The sequence below is a fragment of the Balaenoptera borealis genome (genome assembly GCF_965194805.1).
Source record: "Balaenoptera borealis genome assembly, chromosome: 5".
NCBI classification, from domain to species: domain Eukaryota; kingdom Metazoa; phylum Chordata; class Mammalia; order Artiodactyla; family Balaenopteridae; genus Balaenoptera; species Balaenoptera borealis.
In genome coordinates, this window is record NC_138862.1 from 71,717,334 (window position 1) to 71,733,833 (window position 16,500).

General features: G+C 43.2%; 1 pseudogene across 1 annotated transcript; it reads left to right on the plus strand.

Annotated features, from left to right (window-relative positions):
- The first annotated feature begins 1,790 nt into the window (after positions 1–1,790).
- LOC309628984 (14-3-3 protein gamma pseudogene) lies at positions 1,791–7,742 on the plus strand (annotated as a pseudogene). Its single transcript has 2 exons — positions 1,791–1,832; positions 6,845–7,742. The product of its transcript is annotated as a 14-3-3 protein gamma pseudogene (transcript).
- The last annotated feature ends 8,758 nt before the right edge of the window (positions 7,743–16,500 follow it).

Here is a 16,500-nt window from a genome sequence, read left to right on the forward strand (position 1 = left end):
GGTTAGTTTGCCCCTCTGCCAAGAGCAGGCACACACCTGTAAGGACCTGGCTTTCAGAGGACCCCCCCACCCCCCCCCCCACCCCATGGCATCGGAGTAAAGATCAGTGTACTTTGCCTGAAGGATTAAGAACATGAAACTCATGGTTCGTTGGGCCTATCACACTAGGGCCTATCACAAAAGCCTGCTCCTTTTGGCACTCCTCATCCAAGGGCAATGAGAGACCATTACAAGGATTTAAGCAGGGGTGACGCGATCCGACTTTTGGTTCAAAAAAGGTGGAAATCAAGTTGCGAAGGAGCGAGACTAGATGAGAGAGGAGGCCTCATAGAATAGCCCAGGCAAGAGATGATGGTGTATGGAGAAGTACAGTGGCAGGGAGGTGGAGAAATGCTTGGTTGGAGAAAGGTTTCAGAGATAGAACCCACAAGGCTTGATGGGAGAGGGTCATTCTTCTGCTCTCCTTTGAGCCACAGGAAGGAGGATGGTGCCAGTAACTGAGAAAGGGAACATCAGTGGAGTAGTAAGTTGGAGGAATGGAGGGAGGTTGCAGGAGGGGAAGACATGAGTCTCTTTTCAGTAGGGTGACCATAGTATTTCTGTCCCGAGCAGCACACATTTGAAAATGAAAGGAGGCACCATTGGAGCAACTGGGACAACAACATAAACTGAGCCTGTACCTGGCAAATCAGACCTACAGTCATTCATTCGAGTTTGGGGATGTATTGAGGTAGGAGGTACCGATGAGATACTCAAGTGAAGATATCAAGGTGACAACAGATATATGTGTCTGAGTTTAGGTGAGATTTTTGACCAGAGGGTTTTCTACCAGTAAAACAATTAAGGGAGTTGCTTCTTCCCAACTGCTTTATGGTATTTAATTAAAACCCATGTTATGACTCTTGTTACTATAGATGTCAAAATAAACTGGAAGCAAAGGAAAAAAAAAAAAAAAAATGAAGAACGTGAAACCCAAACCCTTATTCTTTGGTTAGAGCCTCTCCTTCCTTCCCCACCAGCCCTCGGCAGGAATGAGAGGCAAAATCAAAATTCACTGGTGCTTTTATCCATATCCGTGAGTCTGTGTTTCTGTATAAATGATCAATGTATTAGAAACAAACAAACAAACAAAAAGCAACGACTTCTTGTTCTCTTCTCAGGACCTAAAGTACAGCTTTTCATCAGATGAGTACAGCGGATGAGGAAGGCAAGGAGAAAATGCGGAGGCCAGAAGGGAAGAGCTGAGCAAACTAACAGGTTTGATTCAGGCATCCAGGCCAGACCCTGAACTACCGAACCACGGGAAAGGGCTGCTGTGGGCAGAGTCCCCAGAACACAGGAAGATGGTCGTTCTGACTGAGGCAGATCAGGAGTCCAGCCCCTGTGGATGCCGCCCAGGTGTGGGCATGGAAGGAGTGGTAATAAGAGTAAATGAGGCAGTGAAACTAGGGTTCCTACAAGGTGTTAGCAGTTTGGTGCTGCCAGCTTGCATGGCGCTATGAGAAACGTGGGAAGTACTCGCAGCTGACTCACCCAAATTTCCTGGAATGGAGGTGAAATCCTTTGGGTACCTGGCTGGACTCCAGAATGACTGTCCTGAGTGAGAGAAGCCTCAGAAAGGAGGGAAATTGCGGAGAAGGGCCTGAGGAGCATCCCAGGAGCCTGCTTTGCAAGGAGCAACAGCTCCCAGCTTGCTGTGTTGGGAGGCGAGGGTTAGGAGGGAGACTTAGTGCAGAAGGCACTTGTGTTTGGGGGTTTCCTTGGGTGGGTGTTTCTGTTTTCTACCTGGGATGGAGGACTTTGAGTTCGTGGAGGGGAGGGAGAGAGGGAAGGTAGGTGGGAACCAGGGTGTGAAAGTCGTCATCTCTGGGAGGAGGGGCTTTCTACAGGAACAGCACTGGCCAGAGGCTCCCGGCTTCCCTCCGGTGCCCAAAGATTCCTTGAGACCTCAGACCCTTCCTCACTGGCTTTGCCGCCATCTCCCACCCCCAAATCAGGAAGCTCTGACCACACTTCCAGGTGGCCTACACCTGCTTGCTAAGGAGGAGGCCCTCCCTCGAGTTGCCCCCAGGGGTTCCTGCCCCGGCTCCCTTCTCCCTGCAGCTGTCTTTTCCATTTCCAACTCTACCTGGCTGGTCCTCACAGTGCCTCAGGGTTTGAATGAAGCTTATTCATCAGGTCTTTGCTGAGGCTCTTTCCCAGGCAAACCTTAGCTTCCTTGACTGCCATCCTGGTCAGTCAGGTGTTTCCCAGGTGCCCAGTGCCCCAGCCTGGCCTCTCCTTCTGGTCTCTCCTGGACTGGCCTGCACAGTTTCACGGATTCAGGTAGAAGAGAGAGACAAAGGACTTTATTACTCAAGGAGCAGCAAGTAGCCTGAACTTCATGTTCACATTGGCTTCCCTTGCCCCCAAAGTCCCACTGGGCAGTGCAGAGGTAGGCCCAAGTGAATGCTGGGACACAATGGATTTGTATCATAGCTGAGGAACCCTGACCTTAGAAAACACCAATCTTTGTAAGGGGCTGCAAGAAAACCTGCCCAACCTTTCCCCCAATGTAGATGTTATCTTTGTTATATTGGATGGCAAACAAATTAGTCTTCTGTCCCAGAGGGAGACACTATCTCTGTTTTCCAAGGCTGTTCACACTTTATAAACATCCTTGAAAAGATAGTGGAGAACAAAAGGCTGTCAGTACCTCTGCTCCAGAGACTTGCAGAAACAGGAGAGACCAAAGGAGAATTGTCTCCCAACATCCGACACCAGGGAAACCCAAGTCCAGCTGGCTCAGCTTGTTGGCTCTTTCCCCTACCTTGGGTTTACTAGGGCGACTCATTCAAGTGCCATGTACTCCCTTCCCCCAGGTCCCCGCGCCCAGCACAGTGCCTGACCCCTGATGATTCTCAATAAATGTTTTTATTTACAAGGGGGCCCACATTTTCATTTTGCATTGGACCCCACATATTATGTAGCTGGTCCTGGCTATAGTACTGCATATGTGTTTCTAAAATTCACAGCGCTCTGCAAAATCGTGGAATAAAAATCACAGGGCTTATGGGGAAAATGAGGTTGGGGCACAACACTCAAAAACTTTGTCAATGATACGTAAAAAATACACCTAGTAAAAACAGTAGCATGGTTTTACACATTGAATGGTTAAGAAGTTCATCAGTACTATAATAAGTATGGCACTTTACCTCAAGAAAGACCTGAAGCTGGCTTCTGGATGTGGGTGTTGGAAGGGATGTTGGCTCCTGGACATGGGTGGCTGCGTGTTATGGTGGACGGTCGAGGGTATCAGTTATGTGATACCAGATATGGAAGGATATGGTGAACTGAGGTAGCTGGAGATGTCTGGGGTGTGGCCATGTGTGTTTTTTGTATTCCTAGGCGGCTTGGTTCACCTGGGTGCAGATTTCTGCTTTCACCTAGTGTTTCCCGAAGATGAAATCATTCATCAGCAAATGTGAAATTTGCAGTAGGTTCGAATTGTTCCCTCATATATCAATTGCACTGGAACAAATTAGTATTTCTGAGACAAGCATTATAGCAGACCCGACTGTACTGTTTTAACGTTTACAGGTATTTACCCATAAAGCCTTCACAGTTCTAACCCGGGAGGTGGTTACTGGGAGAGATTCCCATGAGGGAGTGGTGAGGACTCAGCCTACATGAGGGGCATGGCGGACCTCACAGAGTCTGCCCTCCTGTATACCACATGCTAAACTCTCAAGCTTCCCAGAGAATCCATAAACAATGAAAACTGCTGCCTTCCAAGGCCCAGCCAGTCTGCTCAGGGCTGATTGCCTAAATGGGCCTCTCACCCAGCCACCCACTTATCAAGTGACAAAGAAAATATAAAAACAAAATCACAGTTCCCAGAAAAAATTTTCCTCTCCCGTCTTTTAAAAATCCTGGGCTTCCTTGGTGGCGCAATGGTTAAGAATCCGTCTGCCAATGCAGGGGACACGGGTTCAATCCCTGGTCCCGGAAGATCCCATATGCTGCGGAACAACTAAGCCCATATGCCACAACTACTGAGCCTGCACTCTAGAGCTCGCGAGTCACAACTACTGAGCCTGTGTGCCACAACTACTGAAGCCTGTGTGCCCTAGAGCCCGTGCTCCACAACAAGAGAAGCCACCACAATGAGAAGCCCACGGACCTCAACGAAGAGTAGCCCCCGCTTACTGCAACTAGAGAAAGCCAGCGCAGCAGCAAAGACCCAACACAGCCAAAAATAAATAAATAAATACATTAAAAAAAAAAAAATCCTGTTTTGCTTTTGTTCATTACCAACAGCCTATTTGCTGTCCTGCCTCATATATGTAAATAAATTACTTGCATGCAGATAACTAACTAAGTGTCTCTGAGTAACTCAGAGCTTAAGTAACTTGTCCAGGATTTTGCAGCTAACAGGGGCCAGAGGCAGAGTTAGAACACAGCTCTGTCTCTCTCCACAGCTTTTCACTCTTGCTACTTAACCTCCTCCAACAGTGAAAGCACCTGTAGTTTGAAAGAGAGTGTGCTGGTGGAGCGGTCAAGGCTGGAAAGGCAGATGGAGGTTGGGGGCTTGTGAGAGGCCCGATCCCAGACAGGAATGGCTGTGCCCAGCCCAAGAGGCAGGGCTTCGAAAGCCTTTCCACCCTGGAATCTTCCCAACAAGCCCATCAGGGACAGGGGTGAGGACACCAGGAGGAGTGCAGGTTAACCCCCCTCTGTCCCACATGGGGCAGAGTCAGGGTGACAGGCCTTTGTGCTCAGGAAGGAGAGTGGGGCCTGAATCCCCAGCATGGCTGCAGTTTGGGATTATAGGGATGAGTAATCTAGAACATAGAATATCCACGGCTGCCTTTTCTCCCATGACCCTTCTGTTCAACTATATGGTCATAACCTGACTGTGACCTGGAGAGTGGCAGAAAAAAAAATGAGATTGGAAAATGAGATAACCCTCACCAAGCATAAAGAGTACTTGCTTATCTACATCTGTAGTGTGCATGGTGGGGAGGGAAGAGGCAGAGGGGGCAGTGAAGAAAGAAGAATCACATGCAAAGTCCAAACATTTCAAATACATTTGGCAATATTTTAAAAGAAGGTTAACCCTGTATGTAAAACAAAAAGCATAAGTCAACTTGAAAAGCAATTTTAAACAACTGAAGAAAAATATTTGCAACATATTTGCAAGATATCCTTAATATATAAACATAATATTTATATGTTTATAAATATATATATTTACTGTTTATATATTAAATATCATATATTATTATTACAAAGTAATAATAATACTTTAAAATAAAATAAAGATGGGAGCAAAGGACATGAATAAACAAAGAAGTACCCAGAGGTTTTCAATCCCACTAGTATTTAAAGAAATGTAAAATCAAAACAAGATACCAGTTTTTTAAAAAAATCACATTTGTAAAGATTTCAAATAAATGACAATAGCCAGGATTGGTGAGCATATAGAGAAGCTCACATTCATAATTGCTCTTGGGATTATAAATTCGTATATTTCTGGAAAGTAATTTGTTAATATATAATGAAAGTCTTAAGATTTTACTTCTACTTTTCAAAATTCACTTCTAGGAATTTATCCAAATGAAATTACAGGCCAAGTATACTAAGACATACGTACATAGCAAAAACTGGAAATTGCCTAATTGATGACAACTAGAATTTGGTTCAGTTCTTATGATGCATCAGTACAATGAAATATAATGCATTCATTAAAAATAATCCTGTGGAAGAATATACAGCAATCGGGAAAACAATAAAACAGTGTGCAGTAAAACGTTCACAAAATCATTTATGCCATGTTATTGCAAAAGTTTTTAAAAGAGCTATATACAATGAGAAAAAAAAAGAAGGCCTGGAATAAAATATACCCAAATATTAACATTGGCATTCTCTGAGTGGTCGGTGACATTCATTCTTTTTGCTCTTTGGTATATTCAACACTAAGTACTCTTTTATAAGAAAAGAGTAAATGTTCTGTGAGTTTTTAAAACGAAGATTTACCTTCCTAAATGAGTTTTTCTCCTCTGACTATTAACAGGAGTTGGAATTCCTTGAGAAGACAGCCACAGGGTCCCAGACCTGACAGGGCCTTGGGACCAACTAGTGTGATGCATTCCCCAGGCTTGTGATGAGCACCAGACAGTAGGGCCTCATGCGAACAGAGTGGGTCAGCACTAGCATTTTAAAAAACTCTCTGTGCATGTGTAGAGGAGGACTACAGCATGAACTATACTTTTATATGGGTTGTAGTTTGGAAAAAAAAAAGTTTGAGACATTATTCTACAGTAGCCCCACCAAGCACTGCCCAGCCCTGGCTGAGCCCTTCTAGTGATGGGGAACTCACTACCTTTGTGCTGGTGTTTGACAGTACAAACTCTTAGACAGACTTCCTTATATTTAATGAGTTCTGGCTTCTCATCATGCCCGATCAGCCCCCAACTCCCTCGTCCAGGGCAGCACTTCAGACGTTTGAAGGCAGCCACCAAGTCTCGCTGAGTCCAGGCCTGCCTCCCCACCCCTTCAACTCCTTGACCACCCCCACTCCCAGTTCTGAGGCCCTTGCCTCCCCTGTCTCTTCTTAAGTCATCCTCTCCCCGCCCCCGGTCCATTAAAGTGTCACACACACGCCCACGACCCTCCCCCAAGACTGAAGCCACCATGCCAGGCCATTTTGCTCATTAATGAATCCACAGATTCATCCGATATCATTAAGGGAGCACCCACTGTGTGCCCGGCTCTGTGCTGGGTGCAGGGGAGACCCCCAGAGAATAAGAAAGACCCGGCAGATGCCTCGCGCCCGGTCCCAGGATCGCAGCTCTAGCCGCAGCCTGGGTCGGTCCCTCTGGCACCCGGGCTCCAGGCCGCCCCGGTCTCCTCGCCCGGCCCGAAACAGCCCGTGAAGACGGTGGACCGCGAGCAACTGGTGCAGAAGCCCGGCTGGTGGAGCAGGCGGAGCGCTAGGACTACAGGGCCGCGGCCGCGAAAAACGTGACAGAGCTGAATGAGCCAGTGTCTAGCGAAGAAGGAAACCTTCTCTCTGTGGCCTACAGGAGTGTAGCTGGGGCACGCCGTTCCTCCTGGAGGGTCATTAGTAGCACTGAGCAGAAGACATCTGCAGAGGGTAACGAGAAGGTAGACATGGTGCGTGCTTACGGTGAAAAAATAGAGAAGGAGCTGGAAGGTGGTGCGTCAGGATGAGCTGAGCCTGCTGGATAACTACCTGATCAAGAATTGCCAGGACAGCCAGTATGAGAGCAAAGTGTTCTACCTGAATATGAAAGGGGACTATTACCGCTACCTGGCCAAAGCCACCACTGGAGAGAAGAGGGTGACCTTCGAGGAGTCATCTGAGAAGACCTGTAGCGAAGCCCATGAGGTCAGCAAAGGGCACACTCAGCCCACTCACCCCATTAGATTAGGCCTGGCCGTTAACTACTGCGTTTTCTACTATGAGATCCAGAATGCCACAGAGCAAGCCTGCCACTTGGCCAAGACCACTTTCAATGGCGCTATTGCCAAGCTTGACACTCTCAATGGTGGAGACTCCTACAGGGAGTCCACGCTCATATGCAACTCCTCGCGACAACCTAACGCTCTGGACAAGTGATCAGCAAGACGATGCCGGCAGACTGGCAGCGCACGCTGAGGCTACTACTGCAATCTTTATTTATTTATTTTTTTTGCGTGAGCTGGGGATCGTGTTGGGGAGGGAAAGAGAGGGATGACGGGATGACCTTCTTAGGGAGAAACCCACCGACCTGTCCTGTCTTTGACATTTTTGCCAAAATACCACTAGTGGAAAGGCAGACTAGCTGTGCTGGTATTGGAATAGCAGCCTCACACTGGCATATGGACGGTTCTGTAGATTAATGCAAGTGGAGCTGTCTTTAACTTGTTGCTAGAAAATAGGGGGTTTTTTTGTTTGTTTTGTTTTTTTTCTTATTAGTCATCAATTTTATACACATCAGTGTATACATGTCAATTCCAATCGCCCAATTCATCACACCACCACCCCGACCCCCTGGCCGCTTTCCCCCCTTGGTGTCCATACGTTTGTTCTCTACATCTGTGTCTCAATTTCTGCCCTGAAAACCGGTTCATCTGTACCATTTTTCTAGGTTCCACATATATGCGTTAATATACGATATTTGTTTTTCTCTTTCTGACTTACTTCACTCTGTATGACAGTCTCTAGATCCATCCACGTCTCCACAAATGACCCAATTTTGTTCCTTTTTTATGGCTGAGTAATATTCCATTGTATATAGGTACCACATCTTCTTTATCCATTTCTCTGTCCATGGGCATTTAGGTTGCTTCCATGACCTAGCTATTGTAAATAGTGCTGCAATGAAGATTAGGGTGCATGTGTCTTTTTGAATTATGCTTTTCTCTGGGTATATGCCCAGTAGTGGGATTGCTGGATCATATGGTAATTCTATTTTTAGTTTTTTAAGGAACCTCCATACTGTTCTCCATAGTGGCTGTATCAGTTTACACTCCCACCAACAGTGCAAGAGGGTTCCCTTTTCTCCACACCCTCTCCAGCATTTGTTGTTTGTAGATTTTCTGATGATGTCCATTCTAACTGGAGTGAGGTGATACCTCATTGTAGTTTTCATTTGCATTTCTCTAATAATTAGTGATGTTGAGCAGCTTTCCATGTGCTTCTTGGCCATCTGTATGTCTTCTTTGGAGAAATGTCTATTTAGGTCTTCTGCCCACTTTTGGATTGGGTTGTTTGTTTTTTTAATATTGAGCTGCATGAGCTGTTTAGATATTTTGGAGATTAATCCTTTGTCCATTGATTCATTTGCAAATATTTTCTCCCATTCTGAGGGGTGTCTTTTCGTCTTGTTTATGGTTTCCTTTGCTGTGCAAAAGCTTTGAAGTTTCATTAGGTCCCATTTGTTTATTTTTGTTTTTATTTCCATTACTCTAGGAGGTGGATCAAAAAAGATCTTGCTGTGATTTATGTCAAAGAGTGTTCTTCCTATGTTTTCCTGTAAGAGTTTTATAGTGTCCGGTCTTACATTTAGGTCTCAAATCCATTTTGAGTTTATTTTTGTGTATGGTGTTAGGGAGTGTTCTAATTTCATTCTTTTACATGTAGCTGTCCAGTTTTCCCAGCACCACTTATTGAAGAGACTCTCTTTTCTCCGTTGCATGTCCTTGCTTCCTTTGTCATAGATTAGTTGACCATAGGTGCATGGGTTTACCTCTGGGCTTTCTATCTTGTTGCATTGATCTGTTTCTGTTTTTGTGCCAGTACCATATTGTCTTGATTACTGTAGCTTTGTAGTATAGTCTGAAGTCAGGGAGTCTGATTCCTCCAGCTCTGTGTTTTTCCCTCAAGACTGCTTTGGCTATTCGGGGTCTTTTGTGTCTCCATACAAATTTTAAGATTTTTTGTTCTAGTTCTGTAAAAAATGCCATTGGTAATTTGATAGGGATTGCATTGAATCTGTAGATTGCTTTGGTAGTATAGTCATTTTCACAATATTGATTCTTCCTATCCAAGAACATGGTATATCTCTCCATCTGTTGGTATCATCTTTAATTTCTTTCAAAAGTGCCTTATAGTTTTCTGCATACAGGTCTTTTGTCTCCCTAGGTAGGTTTATTCCTAGGTATTTTATTCTTTTGGATGCAATGGTAAATGGGAGTGGTGAGAGTGGACATCCTTGTCTTGTTCCTGGTCTTACAGGAAATGCTTTCAGTTTTTCACCATTGAGAATGATGTTTGCTGTGGGTTTGTCATATTTGGCCTTTATTATGTTGAAGTAGGTTCCCTCTATGCCCACTTTCTGGAGAGTTTTTATCATAAATGGGTGTTGAATTTTGTCAAAAGCTTTTTCTGCATCTATTGAGATGATCATATGGTTTTTATTCTTCAATTTGTTAAAAAGGTGTATCACATTGATTGATTTGCGTATATTGAAGAATCCTTGCATCCCTGGGATAAATCCCCCTTGATCATGGTGTGTGGTCCTTTTAATGTGTTGTTGGATTCTGTTTGCTAGTGTTTTGTTGAGGATGTTTGCATCTATATTCATCAGTGATAGTGGTCTGTAGTTTTCTTTTTTTGTAGTATCTTTGTCTGGTTTTGGTATCAGGGTGATGGTGGCCTCATAGAATGAGTTTGAGAGTGTTCCTTCCTCTGAAATTTTTTGGAAGAGTTTGAGAAGGATGAGTGTTAGCTCTTCTCTAAATGTTTGATAGAATTCACCTGTGAAGCCATCTGGTCCTGGACTTTTGTTTGTTGGAAGATTTTTAATCACAGTTTCAATTTCATTACTTGTGATTGGTTTGTTCATATTTTCTATTTCTTCCTGGTTCAGTCTTGGAAGGTTATACCTTTCTAAGAATTTGTCCATTTCTTCCAGGTTGTTCATTTTATTGGCATAGAGTTGCTTGTAGTAGTCTCTTAGGATGTTTTGTATTTCTGCATTGTCTGTTGTAACTTTTCCTTTTTCATTTCTAACTTTATTGGTTAGAGTCCTCTCCCTCTTTTTCTTGATGAGTCTGGTTAATGGTTTATCAATTTTGTTTTTCTTCTCAAAGAACCTGCTTTTAGTTTTATTGATCTTTGCTATTGTTTTCTGTGTTTCTATTGCATTTATTTCTGCTCTGATATTTATGATTTCTTTCCTTCTGCTGACTTTGGGTTTTGTTTGTTCTTCTTTCTCTAGTTCCTTTAGGTGTAAGGTTAGATTGTTTATTTGAGATTGTTCTTGTTTCTTGAGGTAGGCTTGTATAGCTATAAACTTCCCTCTTAGAACTGCTTTTGCTGCATCCCATAGGTTTTGGATCATCGTGTTTTCATTGTCATTTGTCTCTAGGTATTTTTTGATTTCCTCTTTGCTTTCTTCAGTGATCTCTTGGTCATTTAGTAACGTATTGTTTAGCCTCCATGTGTTTGTGTTTTTTATGTTTTTTCCCCTGTAATTCATTTCTAATCTCATAACGTTGTGGTCAGAAAAGATGCTTGATATGATTTCAATTTTCTTAAATTTACTGAGGCTTGATTTGTGACCCAAGATGTGATCTATCCTGAAGAATGTTCCATGCGCACCTGAGAAGAAAGTGTAATCTGCTCTTTTTGGATGGAATGTCCTATAAATATCAATTAAATCTATCTGGTCTATTGTGTCATTTAAAGCTTCTCTTTCCTTATTTATTTTCATTTTGGATGATCTGTCCATTGGTGTAAGTGAGGTGTTAAAGTCCCCCACTATTATTGTGTTACTGTCGATTTCCTGTTTTTTAGCTGTTAGCAGTTGCCTTATGTATTGAGGTGCTTTTATGTTTGGTGCATATATATTTATAATTGTTATATCTTCTTCTTGGATTGATCCCTTGATCATTATGTAGTGTCCTTCCTTGTCTCTTGTAACATTCTTTATTTTAAAGTCTGTTTTATCGATATGAGTATTGCTACTCCAGCTTTCTTTTGATTTCCATTCGCATGGAATATCTTTTCCCATCCCCTCACTTTCAGTCTGTATGTGTCCCTAGGTCTGAAGTGGGTCTCTTGTAGACAGCATATATATGGGTCTTGTTTTTGTATCCATTCAGCAAGCCTGTGTCTTTTGGTTGGAGTATTTAATCCATTCACATTTAAGGTAATTATCGATATGTATGTCCCTATGACCATTTTCTTAAGTGTTTTGGGTTCGTTTTTGTAGGTCCTTTTCTTCTCTTGTGCTTCCCACTTAGAGAAGTTCCTTTAGCATTTGTTGTAGAGCTGGTTTGGTGGTGCTGAATTCTCTTAGCTTTTGCTTGTCTGTAAAGCTCTTTATTTCTCCATCGAATCTGAATGAGATCCTTGCCGGGTAGAGTAATCTTGGTTGGAAGTTCTTCCCTTTCATCACTTTAAGTATATCATGCCACTCCCTTCTGGCTTGTAGGGTTTCTGCTGAGAAATCAGCTGTTAACCTTATGGGAGTTCCCTTGTATGTTATTTGTCATTTTTCCCTTGCTGCTTCCAATAATTTTTCTTTGTCTTTAATTTTTGCCAATTTGATTACTATGTGTCTCAGCATGTTTCTCCTTGGGTTTATCCTGTATGGGACTCTCTGCGCTTCCTGGACTTGGGTGGCTATTGCCTTTCCCATGTTAGGGAAGTTTTCAACTATAATCTCTTCAAATACTTTCTCGGGTCCTTTCTCTCTCTTTTCTCCTTCTGGGACCCCTATAATGCAAATGTTGTTGCATCTAATGTTGTCCCAGAGGTCTCTTAGGCTGTCTTCATTTCTTTTCATTCTTTTTTCTTTAGTCTGTTCCACAGCAGTGAATTCCACCATTCTGTCTTCCAGGTCACTTATCCGTTCTTCTGCTTCAGTTATTCTGCTATTGATTCCGTCTAGTGTAGTTTTCATTTCAGTTATTGTATTGTTCATCTCTGTTTGTTTGTTCTTTAATTCTTCTAGGTCTTTCTTAAACATTTCTTGCATCTTCTCGATCTTTACCTCCATTGTTTTTCCGAGGTCCTGGATCATCTTCACTATCATTATTCTGAATTCTTTTTCTGGAAGGTTGCCTATCTCCACTTCATTTAGTTGTTTTTCTGGGGTTTTTTCTTGTTCCTTCATCTGGTACATAGCTCTCTGCCTTTTCATCTTGTCTATCTTTCTGTGAATGTGGTTTTTGTTCCACAGGCTGCAGGAATGTAGTTCTTTTTGCTTCTGCTGTCTGTCCTCTGGTGGATGAGACTATGTAAGAGGGTTGTGCAGGTTTCCTGAATGTAGGGACTGGTGGTACATAGAGTTGGGGAAAATAGGGTTTTAAAATGAAAAGAAAACTTAAGTGGAATGGCCCTCCTTCAGTAAGTTCTGTGGTTCCAGTAAGGATTTTTATCTTTAAGAGATATGCTCTTGTCTTTTAAGTTTGGGGTACTTTCTGTCTCATCTGTTTTAGCTGTGCATTTTTTTTTCAGGGTGTACGCTACCAGACATGGAATAGTTTCAATCCCAAGCTGATAGACTTAAAACATAAGATATATTTATTCTTATGGTTTAGGCCTTGCCTGTTTTCAGAAGTTTCTGATTAGTTGACAGTATTAACACTATATTGCCATTTACAGTATTTCCGCATTACAGCCATATGTAACATCAAGCCATTGATTGTGTATTTTTCTTTATTTTGGCTTTTGCATCCTTATTTAGCCTATCCAGGTTGGTTTTGCAGTTATCTATCTCCTAGGCCAAAAGGCTTGACTGAGGAGAATCAAAGCTACTTTAGGTTTTGTTTAATAGGTGCTTGGCAGGTGGCTCTGGGATTTTTGTCCTTCTTTCTTCTTAACTTAAATCCACCACAAAAATTATGAATCACTTTAACAGAAACACTAAACACCACAAAAATCGAGAAAATTCAGTTTCGTATCTCATTGATTGTGTTGATATTTTCAGAGACATCCTGAGTTTTAAGCTGCCACAGCTCCTTCCTCGGGGGTTACACTGACATTTCACTCTTCGCTTGAGTCTGCCCCATTGTACCTTGTGTCCACCGCCCTTACTTGGGTGGGTTGAAAAGCTGTTGGGTTGTAGAAGTTGGCAGTCGTTTTGAGAAAGGTCGTGGTGCAGCATGTGAAAATTTAGGTGCTAGGAGCTTACTGGTAGAAAAATCCTAAAGGAAGAGCTCTATTCATAAACATTCTGTCCAATTTTGGGAACCTTGTAAGTGTGTCACTTTTTCCTCCCTGAAAACACTCTTTCCCCAAATAATCATTGCAGAAAAATAAACTAAAAGCATTATCAGATAATAAATACTTAACTCTCATTTGACAAAAAAGAAAAAGAAGAAAGATAGATACAAAGAAGGAAAGGAAGGAAGGAAGACCCAGCCACCTGCCATGGGGATCCCGTGGTCTGGTGGAGTGAGATGCGTCAGCACAGATCTTGTTTGTCATGACTGAGCTATGTTGCCCATGATGGCCAGCTAGACTTACATTCACCCAGGGACCTCAGCATGCTGTCTTCCCTCTGCTTGAGCAGAGAGAAGCCTGCCTCTGTGCATCACACAGGCAATGCCCGCCACCTGCCCGCCAGCTCCTCTGGGCCTCGGCCAGCTCTGGGATGAGGCATGTCCCTCCAGCAAGCAGCCCGAAGCCACACAAGCCTCTGCCTTTCACTTCCCCCTTCCCCCAGAGGCTCCAAATGTTCCTGATAACTGGTACCTGTGCCAGCCACCTCCTGCACAGGTAGGGGAATAAAACAGAACCATCCTCCTGGAATTTACTTGCTACTAAGCGTAAAGGTCTATGCCAGCTCTTTTGTGCTGGTTATCTAATTTTTCTGGTCTTTTTTTTTTTTTTTAAGCTATGATTTATTTAGTATCCACTATGTTTGGCATTTTGATGTATTATCTCTAATCATCGAAACTTTCTGAAGTAGGTGTTTATCCTGTTTTACAGATGAGAAAATTAAACACAGATGTTAATTTTTTGTACAAATAATGTCTATTGAACACCTGTCTGTGCAAGGTATGAGACTAGAAGCAGAGATAAAGGCAGTGGGGAGCAAGACTGCCAGTCTCTGCCCTCCTCAGTCTGGTCTGGAAGCAGATATTAAACAGAAAGGCAAGCAAATAATAATTGTGAAATGTATGGACACCAAGGCGGTAAAACCACAGTGGGGTGGGGATGGTGGTGTGCTGAATGGGGTGATTGGGATTGACATGTATACACTGATGTGTATAAAATTGATGACTGATTAAAAAAAAAAAATTAGACCAAGCAAAAGAAATCAGATATAAAAGCATGATAATGTATAATCCCATGTATATGAAATTCTAGAAAAGGCAAGACTATAGTCACATAAAGCAGAGCTGTGGTTTCCTGGGACAGAGATTGGCTGCAAAAAGCATGTTTTGGCATGATAGGAATGATTTGTTATCTCAATTATAGTGGTGCTTATATATGGCAATATTCATTTGTTAAAACTCATCAAGTTGTAAATTTTAAATGCATGCATTTTATTTCATGCAAATTTTATCTACTGAAGTTGATTTTGAAAAGTTACGTAGTAAAGTTGCCAGAGAAAAGAGATTAAAAAAAAAAAAAATTGTGATAAGTGCCATGAAAGAAAGTAGAGAGCATTCTAGGGACATACAGCAGGAGCACTTACTTTAGCGGGGGGCAGGCAGGAGCTAAAGGAGGAGCAGGAGTTAGCCAGGGAGGGGTGGGGCAAGATGGCATGTGCTAAGGCCTTGAGGTGAATAGAAACTTGGCCTAATCAAGGATCTGAAAGAAGGCCAGAAGGATTGGGGCCAAGGCAGGGGAATGAGTGGAATGAAGCTAGAGAGCTGGGTAGGAGTCAGATCCTTCAGGTTTTCAAGCTCTGCAGGCATAAGGATCTCCTGGGGGAGCTGATTTCAAGGCTGGCTCTGGAGCCCACCCTCCACCGAGTCTCAGCCAGAGCACCTGCACTTTTACCTGTTTCCTCAAGTGATGCTGAGGCAGGTAGCCAGAAACAGACACTTCAAGGAGTACAGATGTAGGTCTCATCAGCCATCTGAAGGATCTCAGACTTTTCCTAAGAGGAGGGGAAGCTGTTGAGACCAAGACCATGCAGCATGCTAGCTGGCACAGATTTGAACCAGTTCCATCTGATTCCCAAAGCAGGGGACACTGTCTCTTCCTAAAAGGAAGGTGGTGTCAGATGGGTGCACTGAGGGCTGGAGGAAGGACCCTCCAGGTGAGGGAACAGTGTCAGCCAGAATCCCTGTGGCTCGGAGGTAGGGGGTCAGGGCAGCCACAGCCACTGGCCTGAGCAGAGCCAAGACTCAGGTCTCCTTTCCCCATCACCTTGTGAGGGCCTCACATGTTCCCGTCCCAAGTACTTTTGCATCTGAATCTCATTTTGGCTTTACAAATACTGTACTACTGTGAAGAGGAAGTGTCTACTGGGACCATTCTATTTCTTCCCCAGTGAATACACTGAGGCTCACCTAGGTGAAGCCACCGTGAAAGAATTTCAATGTACAATGGAACCTGAAGCTATAACATGGAAAATCTCATGTATGGGCCCCCAGGAAAACAAAACTTAAGGACCAAGAAACTGATTTTTCATAAATCCCTGATTAACAGAAGAGTGATAATATTGGAATTTTCTTAAATGGTACAGAGGTGATCAGGGGTTGCTTCATATCAACCTTGGAAATTTTTGCTTATAGTTTCCACAGGCATGAAGAAGAAATGACCCAGGTCAGGTTGGTCTTGCAAAATGAGCTGAACTGAGCTTCGTTTGTATGACTGGACTGGTTTTGTCTGCTCGGGGAATTTTCAAAGCTGGTCTCTGTTTGTTTTTTATTTTAGCAAATTCTAACTGAGTCCCCTACTCTCTACAGTCCCTGCCCATAAATACAGACTACCCCAAATCCTCATCAGACTTGCCTGTAGCTTGCTACAGTTTTCGTGTCCTCAATTGCAATTCTTCTGCTATTCCGGAATAAACTCATCTTTTTGACAATTTTGAGCTTGCC